Source organism: Thermobia domestica, chromosome 15, assembly GCF_964235325.1.
Source record: "Thermobia domestica chromosome 15, izTheDome1.hap1.1, whole genome shotgun sequence".
NCBI lineage: Eukaryota > Metazoa > Arthropoda > Insecta > Zygentoma > Lepismatidae > Thermobia > Thermobia domestica.
Window position 1 is genome coordinate 89,976,662 of NC_137468.1, and position 14,654 is coordinate 89,991,315.

Sequence of the window (14,654 nt, forward strand, 5' to 3'; positions counted from 1 at the left end):
ACGTCTTTGCATATGTCAATTTTTAAATTTAACTCTTTCAAACATAATAAATAGCTACTGAAAAACTAAATATTCCAAATCAAAATGCTAACAAAGTGACAAAAATTGATAACATCCAGTCGCCTATTCCACAAAGAAAAAATACTTCTTAGTCACATTGCTGTTCATCACAGGAGCTTCCACAGCAGCAAGGATCTGTATATTGAGCACCATTCGTTGAACATACTGTTTTGAGCAAAGAGGAAGAGCTTTGCAGCCATACTTTAGCAATTCTCTTGAACTTCTAGAAACTTCTGGTTTGGTCATCCATAAGGGCTTCCACGATCCACCTTCTTTCACCCAGCCGAAGTTTTCTGGACTTGAAAATATTCAGTAGTTCAGACTTGTTTGACGACAGTGATCAATTATGATAGCCAACTACGATTTTCATGAGAAAAAGAGTTGCGGATCACCTTCACGCGTTTTGCATGACATATACAGCCCACTGAACAAACTGTAATCATTTCTCAATTCATCTATCTTTTGTTCAGATGATCTCCTACCCTTCTTTAAGTTTTCTCAAGAAAACAAAAAAAACTATTCCTTTTTATGGGAGACTAAATTAACTTGCTTTGTTTTACAAACACCGAGTCAACAAAATCTTCATATTGGTTTTTACCAATCACTTTTATGGCTGCAACAGATTTTGAAGATCCTGTAAGGCATATGCATGTGATTATAGATTCATTACCTGTTACGTATCTAAAATAGGATTTCCTGCAGCAGAAATTGTGTCATGCAATGTTTGACAAAGATTCTTAAAACTTACATCACTTCCAACATAATTTTCGTTAATTATTTCCTCAATGTGTACAGCATCTTCAAATTCTTTTGTGGGTCTGCATAACTCAGGAGCAGTGAGCATCCACCGTTGAAAAGCACGTGGATTTTTAGATAATGGCTCCACTGGAGTCTCTAACATATCTGTTATTTTGGTCGAACGGCATGAAACAAAACTTTTGGTTAGTCTTTGAAAACACTCAGTTCTTAAATTCTGCCTTTCCTTTATTTAAACTCATGTTCCTGAGATGCACAGATAGGGGCAGAAGACGCTCCTATATAGTTACATATAATAGGAAGTTACTTTGTCGGTGAGCTCTAACAAATATCAAAATTAGAAGTTCCAATTCCAGTACAAGATCCCAATACGAAAAATAGATCTTTTCTATATCATTCTTTCCCGCCACTGTTGGAATTCTTGTTTACAGTTTCTGGACTCTTGTTCTGTATGAAACCCTGCCATTTGAAGAAAACCTAGAACTACAGCTGGTTTCTGCTGTGCTCTTCTAGTTCTTGTTAGGTGTGAGCAGTCCAGGAATGAATCAGCTGACTCTGAACCTGCTACTCCGGCCTCAGCTAAGGACGATGCCCATCCAGTACCATTTAGTATGTGGCCTAACATTCTTCCAAGGGCCATTTCTATGTGTAGTCCACCAAACATAACGATAGAACTTCTCCACAGTATGAATTGGACCATCTCCACTTTATTTGTTTTGCTATTGCAAAGAGAGGTTGAGTTGAGTTGAGTTGATTTTGAGTTTTACGTCCCGTTCAGCAGCGAGGCTATATGAGACGTGGACCTACTGATTAACGTGGAATCCGAACCACATGAGCTCCCGCCGGGAATCGAACCCGGCCCTCCCACGCCAAAGGCGCGTACGCTAACCGCTTAGCCAAAGAGAGGTTGGTCAAGGAAAATAACCTTTATTTGATTAGAATTACATCGATCAGTAATTTTCTTTATGATAGACATATCATGCTTCACCATTGAAAGAGACGCCGCTTTTCAGTAAAAATTGGCAACATGACGTTGGTACCTTTAGTAGAGCACACACTTCCTGATTAAGTCAAATTATACTCTGCCCACAAGCATTTATTTTCACCTAGGAGAGAATTTTTTTCAATCCACCGTCTCTCTGTCTAAAGTGCTTCTTCGAGCCCTGACCGTATTGGTTCTTGAACAGTAATATGAACTTGCAGTTTGTCAAAATCACATGATGATACTGATGACACAATAGCATAGATATCTGGTAATAAGTAATCTTCTACTGATGAAGAAACTTCAACTCGCATTGGAGGTAAACCAGGGTTGGAATCGGAAGGCAATTGGAATACGCTAATACTTGTTCCATGGAAAGATCCTGTCGAAGTAGTTGATGATGTGTTGTGGTCTAAATTGTCCAATGCACCGATGGTGTACACATTAGTCATTAATGGAAAGAGACACACAAGACCCTCTGATTTGGAACATCTGCATGTCACTGCTGCTATCTGATCTTCAATTTGGATCATACGATTATATGTTACAAAAATGTCTAAGTTATGTAAATTACTGACAATCTTTTTTCTAGCAAGTAAGAGTGTGTACCTGTAAACCTACATACAGTGGGAGCGGCGGTTCATGAGATATTTTGTGCCTTTTTTTCGTGGTGCTAATCTTCTGTTCTTAAAATTAAAATATATTATTTGACTTATTGTTAGAGCAGTTTGAGAATATGTTATAGAAATTTCTTCTATGTTAAATCCATACAACAGCAATTGAACTAAATTCTTTAGATTTTCTGGAACACTTTCATCTTGACAGTTTTCTGTAAATTATTCTGAAATTGTTTGGTACTCCCAGTTTATCATATTTCTTCTTCAAGACTTTGAACACATTGAGAAGACAAAAATCTCCTCTTCATTTGATCGTTTAGACATGAAATCCTTGAGTAATTTCTAGTGTCCTTTCTTTAAATACCAATAACATTTTGCCATCACTGTTTAGTACAATCAGAAATAAAATAAGCGAGGATTTTGTTCTTTAGTCTTGTTTTATTCATTGCTTTTGATAAACCTACCGCTCTCAACTTATATAGAGTGTGCAGCTCTGACAAATTGAAAATGAAATGAACATTTTCTATTTTACATCCCAAGTGATCTATGAGTTCATCAAATACACATCATCATCTTGACTTTCGGTTTCATTTAAAGATCTGTTCTCCCTTTCCCAACTTCTGTACCTATTTTTATACATCCATAAGCACTGTATGTGGTATGTAGCCTCCATTGCTACCAAGTCTCCTCCGGAAATTTTAGAAAGCAGAAATATATATATATACTGTAATTATTAAGCCATTTCCTTAAGATTTTTGTCAAATGTAAGTGACAGTTTCTTCTAACCCCTTTCCCAGAATTACAAAAAATATAAACTGGTGGAATTACGTTTCCTCTACTTTCATTTCTCCTCTTACGCTTTGGTTCATTATTTTCTGTTGATTTCTGTTTACTTTTTGTTTTCTATTCTTTTGCGATTTCTCTGTTTAGTTTTGAGGCAACAAACTTCAGTCTGCATTGTTTACGCCACTTCGCTGCATTGTCAATTAGTGTGTTTACTAATTATTCTTTTCCAGTGACAAGTTTTCTTTAGATATCTTCTAAGTTATCGCAATCTTTATAGGTCCTCAGGAATTCTGAACACGAATCGCGTAGAAAACACTTAATAAACACATAATTTCAAATACTGCAAGGAATGATATTTTTCAACTTAAAAGGCACACTACACTTTTAATGTGTTCACAGTTACATTATAGTAGCCAATATTATGTATATAAGAAAAACCTAGCTGTTCATGTCTACATAGAACTGCTGCAATGAAAACTCCCATAACAATACTAAGCAATGATTAAACGTAGTTATTATTAATTAATCACGACAAGAATAAAAACTAAATAATTTCATGATAAAAAAAATTCTGCCAGACACCGCTAAATTTCACAAAGTTGTCCGATTACGCAGTCTTCCTATCTGCGCTGGGTTTGTTTCCAAGACTTATATTTCGACTATTTCTCATCGCATTTTAACGTGTTATACATCAAATTAAAGCTCTTTTTATGCTCTTTTAAACGTTATAGGGTACATGCTTTCATAAAATGGGCCATTTAGGAGAAAAACTCATTCATATGTAAATATGTTTCATAAAATCTTAAACATTTCTAATTTTCTCGTTTTTACCATATTTCCTTGTCTTCGTTACTGTTATAATCGATTGCATTCGGGCTTAACTTATAATTTAGAAAAAGAATCATCAAAATCGGACCATTAGTTACCGAGATAATGATCTTTTAAGAAAACATCACATAAAATCCAATATGGCGGCATATTTCAAAATGGCGGCCAGAAAATTTTGGAACCCAACCCTAAAACGAATTGAATACCGAAGTACTTTCAGTCTGCCAAGTTTCATACTTGTGTCCGGTCTGTCACGATCCTATCCTTAACAGACCAGACTATTAAGAGTATATACCTAAATTAACAAGTAATCACGAATAGAAATACATAGTTCTACACTGAAACTTCATACTCCGCGTTAAAGAAATCATTTTATAACACATTAGCATGAAAGATGTCTTCAAAGCTAAAACTAAACTCCCAGAGGCGAACCTTCGCACCTTCCCAAGAATGCGAGCAATCCCCAACTAAAATAGTTTTTCTCTCTGAGCAGCATAGTCCGTATGCCTGTCTAGCGAGCTCTGAAGGCTCAGATGGAAGGTCTCCAAGTGTTTCCAACCTACTATTTTATTACCGAAAAAAACGAAATGTTGAAGTATTAACTTTATTTTGTAAGAAATCAAAGATAAACAAAAGTTTACGGTAGAAAACAGGGTAGATCCGACCTCCGAGCATCAGAGTACGATTCGCCACTGGTTATAAAGATTGATGCGATGGAAATGGTCGTTTTAAAGTCTGACAGTTACAACAATAATATGTACCACAATTTTTATTTTATTTAGTAGACCCTATGTTAGAAAAAAATGTTATTTTATTTGCAACAGCTACAAGATACAAGAAGAATTATTATTAAAATGGCATGATTAATCTCGAATTAAAATTTTTCATGTTGCTGCCGATAGACGTAATTGTTTGCTTATACGTCGATCGTGATCCAGTTGCTATGCTAATAGTTCTCGTTACCGGAGTTTTGTTTATAAATAAGTTTAATATAATTCAGAACGACGCCATATAAGTTAGAAGTGTATGGAATTGCTGTGAAGCAATTATCAATTGTTTGGAAATACCTGTATAGTGCTTTTTAAGTGATTAAAATAGTATCTAATCATTTGAATTATCATCATCCTAAATTGTAACAAATTCTAACCAATAAAACAAGTAAAATCAATCGAACTGATGCGGTGTGCCGTTATACGGGAAACTTACTTCGGCTATAAAACACGAAAATGGACTAGGATTACGCATCTAGTCACAGGCCCTGCATACGTTCAGCAAGTAGGCAGAGGTATAAGACAATCAGAGGTTAATGCGTTATTGAACAGGATATTATAAAAGTGCACTTTGGAGCAGTGTGGAAATTGAAGCACTTCAAGTTGTGGCGGGGGGAGTTAGTGTGGGACAAAAATATACTTGTACTAAGAGTGTACTCTTGCAGCAGTGGCGTATACTGGTTTGATGGCTTGGGCTACCATTAACCTTTATAATACCTGTACATTATTATTATTATTATTATTATTATTATAATTATTATTATTATTATTATTATTATTATTATTATTATTATTATTATTATTAGTGATGAGCAAATGCAAGACCAAGACCGGGGTGGTCATGGTCTTGGTCTTGGTCTTGGTCTTGGTCTCGCACATCCAGTCTTGGTCTTCGTCTCGGTCTTAGTCTTGCACACCCAGTCTTGGTCTTGGCTTTGGTCTTGCATGCAAGAGTCTTGCAAGTCGTGCATTTAAGAAATCTCTAGCTTTTCATAGGTAAATTTTACTCTGGATATAAGAGATGATAAACTCTACAATACGCCAATAGTAACGGAAATACAATGTATGTTTCTAAATGAAATATAGGTTAACTAAGTGTAAGTATGATAATAGTGTAAAACATAGCTGATGACCTTTATTTTTTAATGAGTGCCCACGCTTCACTACTTATAAAATATGCCTAAATCACAACGTTTCGTAATCTGTTTATATTTTTTTAAACAAATCCAACACTCCCCTGGTTCCCAAACTGGGAAGGCTACCCCTGAGACGCATGAAAGAAAATCAAGACGGCACATATTATTGAAATACCATGAATTGCAAAATTATTTTTGCCCTCTAAAGCCATCAGACTTTTCTTTTTAACCACGATTAGCTAATCCTTGTATTAAACTAACTTCCAATTAAATACTGAGATTTTGTTTTACTGATTCCAATATGTACTCTATGGGGCGTAAACATGGACATTACGCAAAAGCGATTTAAAAAATTGCATGCTTTCGAAATGTGGGCATGGAGAAAAAAGGAGAGAATTAGCTGTGTTGAACGTAAAACGAATGAGAGTGTTAGAAATATTAGCAGTAGGGGGGAAAAAGAAGAATTTTAGATATTGTTAAGATGAGGAGGAGGAACTGGTTAGGATATTGGCTGAGGAGGAACTGCATTATGAGAGACGTGCTAGAGGGTATTGCGGAAGGAAAGAGAGGGAGGGAGCGAAGGAAACTGTAGTTGAAGACTGCTACGTCAAGACGAAGAGACTAGCTGAGGAACACCGAACATCGAACCTTCTCAGTTGCAGCAAGTAACCTGCCAATAATGGCAGAATTGCTATGATGGTGATGATGATATGTTTAGCAATATTGACCAAAAAAAAATGCTTGAGTTTCGGAGCCAAGGCTATACCCATGTAGTCGACCCTATGGTGTACGGTATTACCGATGTTCAATACTACATTTCTCTTTAGTTTTGGAAGAAGAACACCACTAATATGCTTTGAAATGAAATGAAGTATCTAGTCTAACGTCCCACTATTACGCATCAAGGGTAAGAGAGACGGTAATGATGAGAAATGACTAAAGTTGGTGGAATGAAGAAAGTATGAGGAAACAGAAAAACACTGAGAAAATCCACGCACAGTGTTTGTCCACCCAAAAAAAAAAAAAAAAACTCACGTGGCGCAAGATGACATCTGTGTGGCTTGAAAACGAGCAATATTTACAGAAAAAGGGAACAACCAATTCAGAAAACGACATAGTGTAGCTATGTGTTACAGGGGCAGATCGACTCACATGGATTGCATAAACTACTGGGAACACATTCACTCCAGCAGCATTTTTACTGAAGCCAGGAAATCCATCTCCTTTTTTGCATTCTATATAAAAAATCAAGTAGTGTCAGTTCTTGTGCAAGATTCTTGGTCTTTCAGGTATGGTCTTGGTCTTGCATCGGGATTCCTGTTCTTGGTGTTGCATGCAAGACTCTTGCAGAAACTGCAAGACCAAGACTCTTGCGCTCATCACTATATTATTATTATTATTATTATTATTATTATTATTATTATTATTATTATTATTATTATTATTATTATATTTTTTCCACTTTATTATACAATCTTCAAAACAAAGAAAAAACTTTACACCATCCTTTTATCAAGTAGATAAATATCATTTTCTCTTCACTAGCAAGACTTACATTATCTTATTAGTATTACGGAAAAACGATCATACATTTCTACCTTTATTTGTTGCATGAAGTATCACTACATTTCGCGCTGTCCGAGTAATAATGAACGCTGAAATAGGAGATTAGGAAAGAAGGAGCCTCAGTCTGAGAGCTACGCAAACTATTGTAAAACACAAAATTTTCGTTGCGCTAACGCAAATCGCTATGGAACGAGGCTCGTGATGTAAAAAACAATTCACAGAGACCCCCCAAAATCCACTGTCATTACTCGTCTAATTTCCTTTTACTCTTTACTCACGCGCAAGAAACCGATTTCTCTAAAGGCAACTGCTTTTACCTGGCGACCCGTTCGTACGCTGTGGGCGGAGGTGGAGCGAAGAGGAATGCTCTGATACGGTTCTTACTGTAGTAGCTAGAGAGTGATTTCTGCTGCGTTGTCATATTAAAGACTTTTAAGTTCGCGAGACAGGCTACGTGCAAAGAATTCAGTGGATCTTTCTAAATACATTCAAATTGTCAGAAACTTTTATCATTGAAAGAAGATACTAAAGTATAAAATTATTAATATAATTTAGTTCATATTATAACTTTATTTTGTAATATTCTAGGGCTGCTGTTGGTAGGTCCGGTAGTCCACAAAATACGCCACCGTCTTGCAGACTGTGTTAATTTCTCAACACATTCCAAAAGAAACTTGTACTCGCAGGAAAATAACTCTGTACAATAGGAAACAAGCTATAATTTCTTAGTTCACAGTATTTTTTTCATAAAAGACTTGGAAAATCAGTTTTTCTAATGTACATAGTGTATAAAGGATCTTGGGTATCCTTTGTGAGAGTGATTCCATAAAACGTGTTCATAATTGTAATTTGTGTAATCACTAGAACACGACTTTAAATTTAAGTTACAAATATGTATAACCGCAATTATTATGAATACTCATTCAAAGTGGTTAACCTTCTAGTTTAAAAGAGGTGTATTATACAAAAAAAAAAAAAAAAAAAAAAAAAAAGTAGAACAGATATTTGTTGAAAACTGTCTTATATCCATTGTTCACAGTAAAATAGCTTGCAATGAAACATAGAACTAAACCTGAGAGACTGAAACACACCTGAATCTGTTCACTGTTCAAGAGATGTTACTTTTCAGCGTTTCGGATAACTCACTGTACCAGTGGTGTATTTAGGATTTTGTTTCGGGGAGGGCTATGCACAATACGGGGAAGAAAGGGGCAATTGCCCACCTGAGTTTGAGAACTAATATTTTAATCAATTGTCTACTAATTCTGTACTAGGAAAAAACGTGAAACTCGTATGTCGGTCGAGAATCTTACCTCCCTCGTAAATCCGAAATGACACTCCTACAAACACATGTTGAAGATATGTAATCTCATTTCAACTTAACTGATTTCAATTTAGAAAAAATGGAAATATTCAGTTTTATCTGTGTAAGTTTTTACTTGAAAGAAAATGTTGAGACAAGTTGAAGCTGAAATATAGATTGCAGTTGTAATGGCAAGAATTGTAAACTGGTAAATCTTATGTGATATAATACAAAAATTTAACAATCAAACATTTTATTCTATTCATAGAAGAAAAGGGAGGCATCTTTTTGACGTACATAATTTCCCGGGCTACGTATTTCCCCTGTCTTGATATTCTTTAATTCAAACATTTACTTTTCTTTATAACTAAATGATGTAAATATTTCTTTGCTATAATAACTAAAGTCCCGTTATGCTGATATCCGTGCAAGCTGGTGTGGAACATCAGTTTGGCTTATCAGCTTAACATAGTTTTGATGTTACTGACGACGGCCGACTCAAATCACAACCAACAACGGTTAGAAACAGAAAAGTAGAATGGACGAAAGATAAAAAAAAAAAAAAAAAAAAAAAGTTCTTACATGGAATGAAATTGGGCAAATGCCGTATTATTTGTGAACAAAGAGCATGAGAAAATGGAAAGTCAATGAAATTCTTAGAAATGGTGAGAAGGATTAATGTTGTAGTCCTACGTGGAATGCGAAAAAACATCAAATTTATTTCGGGAGGAGCTTGAGCCCGATAACCCTCCCCCTAAATACGCCACTACACTGTACTAAAATTTCTTGGAGTAGATTCTATTTCAACACATTTTCCTTATTAGTAATTTGAAAAACTGATGATTTTTATTTGTATATAAACGTAATTTTTGTAATTACACATGGAAGTTGGGGTCATTACCAAGTTCTCCCCCCTAGAAAGCACAAAGGGGACGAGGTTCCGGGGAAATTTTCAGAGGTGCCTGGGAATTTCCCCCCTTCAATTACCACACTGCTTTGGAGAACACACAATTGCAAACGATTGTTTTTTAACGAATTCAAACTAGGATATTGTACACAGCAAGCTGCAAAAAACATTAACAGTGCATTCAGGCCAGGAATAGCGAATGAACGCACCATTTCCCATTGGTTTGTCAAATTACGTTTCTGTGATGTAGCATTGCAAAATAAGCCCTCCGACCAACATTGTGTTCGCATGAGATCCTCAAAACACGGAGGAAGCAGACCCCTCAAAAAAATGTTCGTGTCATTGCAGACGAGCTAGACACAACGTACCATTCTCATTCAGCGCTCCGTGCGAAGTTGATGAAGTGAAAAGTTGGACTCATGGGTGCCACATGAGTTCAAATTGGCCAACAAGAATTGCTGTCTGGATGTGTGTAGTTCTCTGAATATGAGGAATAACCGGTTCCTGCGTTTGATCGTCACTTAGATGAAAAATGGATCCCCTACGAAAAATTTGTTAATGGCCATAACAGTGGTTAAATCGTGATTAGTACCCAGGATCGTGATTAATGCAGGTTGTCACCAAAAGCTCTACGATGATTGCCCCATGTTGTGCAAAGGACGGTGTAGGCTGTCCGTGAGTTCCAGTATGACACCCTTCCTTACCTGCCGTATTCCTCCTATATCTCACACTGACTACCGCTTCTTCCTTTGGTCAGGATCGAAAAGAGGGTTCTCAGAAATTGGAATTAATTTTCGTTTCACCACAATACGGATCCCATGCTCAGGCTGAGCAAGTCACTCCAAAACAGAAAGAGATGACTTTGGAAAAAAATGAATGTTTTAATTGTCAGTGTTCGATTTGAAAAGTTGGACTTTAGGTAGGGACAGAAACACATAATTACAACTACAAAATGCAAGGGCACACGGTGAGCACCAATTGTTTCAAATAGTGTTTGTCGCCCATCAGGCCCGTTCAGTGCTATGTTACCGAGCTAAATCTCATTTTTCATTACGTCATTGTTGGTCTTTTAAATTCAGTACAGGACTCGACTTACTCACAGAGCCTTTCCTACACCCAGGTCGTGTTTTTGCTACCAAAAAACAAAACCGTTTGTTTTTTTAAAAATTTTATTTGTGTGCTACGTACATTACCATAATCCTTCCTTCCTTTTAAATCTTAAGTTGCTTCTCTAAGAGTTTCTGACAACTCGTTTGGAAGTTCTGCGACTTATTTAATGTTGGAGCTTTGAACAAAATTACTACTAGAATTCAGGAATATATAAGAAATTGCAACGACGATGATTATCTTGTTGTTGAAAGCCTTTCAAAAGATTTATTTAAAAGTAGCAACAAAATTCCCAATGTAACAATTATAAGCACCTAAATATATATATATATATATATATATATATATATATATATATATATATATATATATATATATATATATATATATATTTTTAAATATAACTCATAGTCCTCCCAGCTGGTTTATTGGTTAGCGTGTGCGTCTTTAGTGCATATTGCAAGGTTTCCCATGTGCTCCCAACACCACCTGCTGGCTGTAAATACATTTGAGACGATAGCTACAAAGATGTCGTCAACAATCGCCAGATGACAAAAATTAACGAAGTCAGCCGACATTTCATGACAAAAGAACACGGAATACAGCAGAAGGCATCAATCTTCACCGATTGATCAATCACCACTCTACAACAAGCCTGCTCATTGAGAGCTCCTTACCCTCCTCTCTAAGACGCCTGGACATTGAGAGGCTCCTATCTAAACTTTGTAACGTAAGACACGTGGTCATTAAGATGCACCTACCTACATCTTGGCCGCAAGTGCATTGGTTCCTATCGCCCTAAGACGCATGATCATTGGGCTCCTACAAATTCACAGGTAAATTATCAACTTATTTAGAGGAACTTATATTTTATCTGTAATATTAGTGCTATTGTATACAAGAAGAAACTTTTATAATAGAAGGCAATGAAAAAGTCCAAACTTCCGTATACCATCTCTTAACTCTCCATCTACAATGCGCAAATGTGTAAGTGCATTCGGATCATTCTGCAACAGTACTCTCAAATACATAGTTTTCGAGATTGGGAAAGTGGCTGAGCCGTTTGAAATGACTTTTGGAACATAGTTATTACCCACCTCCAGTTGGATTTCATTATATTACTTTGATTAAAGGGATTATTCTAGAAGATTTCAAAATTTATGTCAAAAGTAGAGTATCTTGAGAATTTTTATCATTACAATTTCAATGAAATGTTTATCCTAAATGGGAAAGGGATTCAAATATTTTTCATAAATCTATTCGGGAACGGGAACTCCAGCCAGTTACATATAAACGTACGCAAACTTGCTGAATTCAAAATAGACCATACTGAACAGAAGATTTCTCAGGGAAAAAATAGTGGAATTTCCCCAAGATGTAATCACAGCTTAAGAATTCAATACATCTGAAAGAGACCAGGGGCCTATTCCACCATTCAAGTTTGCAATTTGCAGCAAGGTTAATGTTCCAGGAGAAACAAATTCTGCAAAATGAAAAATGCAAAGCGAAAACTTGCAAAACCTTTGCAGAAGTTTCTGATTTATGTTCCACAATCATTTTAGGACTAAAAAGTGCAAAGCAAGAGTTTGCAGAGTTTGTCAAATTTTGCACAGAGAGGTTTGGCTTTGATTGAATGACTCGTTTAGAAAATATTTCGGGTAGTTAACATATTCATTAAGTGCGGATAACATTTCGCAAAATGTCTATAACGACAGAATCAGCTTCCATGATGTGATTTTATTTAAATATAAATGCTTTAGCTTGACAAGTGAACAAGTGGGATTTTTCTTAGACCAATTTGGCCGGCTTTGCTAAGAACAAAACGGAGCCTGCCCATACAGCAAGACAATTATTTCTTTATTGGTTTAAATGGATGAGGTGTCAAAGGCAATTGTTTGCAGAACAGTGTTAAAAGTGTTCTTTCCAGGCATGGTTCCCAAGAACTTTGTCACTCAGAGTTTGCCGATCTTCCCCATCCGGAGCTAAGAAAAATTAAATTGGAATCACGTGTCATACTTGAACAGGGTATGTCCTGTAGCAAATAATGTTTCAGTGCAGCGCACTCACATTTTAATTTTGCCTTCCTCCGGACGAAATTTTCTGCAAGAAAGCCTGAGTATGTGGTGCTGCGAACTATCAGCATCATTTATGAATCAACCAAACTGATCCTTTTCTTTTGTAATATCCCGGTGGGAGCTCTGGTGGTTCGGACCAAGTTATGCTGTAGGTCTACGTTTCATATAGCCTTGCTACTCAAAAGGACGCTAAACTGTAATGAACTAACCAACTCCTCCTGTAGCAGTAAGTCCCAAATGACTTTCCGATACATTTATTGGGTAAATTAAAAAACACTAGTTTGTATCCTTATGCAAAGGGAAATTATTAGCCACATTATAAAATGCTGAAACGAAAAATGTTTCTTTATGTGCATATCTATCTTCGCTAACGCGTCTAGTATGTACACTCACTCCCGCGCCCCTGATTATTGATAGAAAAGGCCCCTGGTGGCGAATACAAAAGAAATGCGAGGGCTCAGTAATAAAGCGCTCATTTCTGGTGCGAGAAGTCTCTGGTTCTTTTTCCCTGCCTCACGAGTTTGTGGTAGACATCATCATATTCGCGGGTCTTTAATTGACATCCACAATTTTATTTTATCATTATTTTGTAACCATTCACTTTCCTTAACTCACCCGTCTCTTTTAGATTAAAGAGCATAACCATGGAACATAAAAGTCTAACTCTCATTTTCATTTATTAAAAAAATGTACAATTATAGCCTATCACGCAGAGAAAGTCGCATTCAAGATTTTTTTTTTCATTGACGGTAAAATTCTATAACACTAAATTTGTTATGAATGGTCCGTGGTTTGTTAATTTTTTTTTTTAAAAAAGTTTGATTCACAATTGAGTGTAAAATTTCAGCAGTAAATTCATAAATTGTGCTTCAAAGGTTATCAAAGTTCTAAGAAACATTCAAATACATTTCATGTTACATTCACAGAAAATTAATAACTATTTGGTGCAATAGCATAATAAGAATTTTAAGTTTTAAAAAGTTCTTTTTTATTTTTATCATCATTTTTTTTAAAGTTGTAGTATCTGATGTAAATTTATGAACGTTACAAAGTGCTCCTCAGAAGTCATCAAAGCTACGGTAAACTGCTTACATTTGCTTTTACTGCTCTGTGCGAACTTTTTTCCAGCAGTAAGAAAAAAAAAACTATTTCAAAACATGAATTGCTCCACTACAAAAGGACATTAGCAAGTGTTTCAACTCTATCGTTTTCCAACTAAGCACACAGAAGAAGAGTGCAAGACGATAAGACGATATTGTAAGAAGTGACAGTTTCACATGAGTTACTCATAACTACCGAGAAAGCAGAGGAAAAAATTGTTCCCAAAACTTGTTTGTAGGCCGAACTGTTCACAAAACGAGGAATTCGTAACTCGAAGTTCCATTTTATTAGATAAAATAAAAACTTCCACTTCTAAAAATAGTCTATTCTGAATCTTCACACAACCACCATTGTCCCCTTCTCTTCAGAAATTCAAATGTCGCTTTACCTACAAGCAACGGTGCCTACCCTCTGTCAAATGCATTGAAGGCTACTTTACCTTGTAATTTGTGGTTCTACCTGCTAAACAAAATCAATCAGATCCGCTTACACCTCGCGCTACAATTTTGTCCTTTTAATCAAGAGATAATGCATTCTTTGTTGCGACAAGTTAATTACGTATTTAAAAATGTTATTCATATTCTCTTTCACAGCGTTCCTAACCCCACCCAAAAAAAAAAAAAAAAAAAAAAAAAAAAAAAATCGTGGTCACCCTGGCCA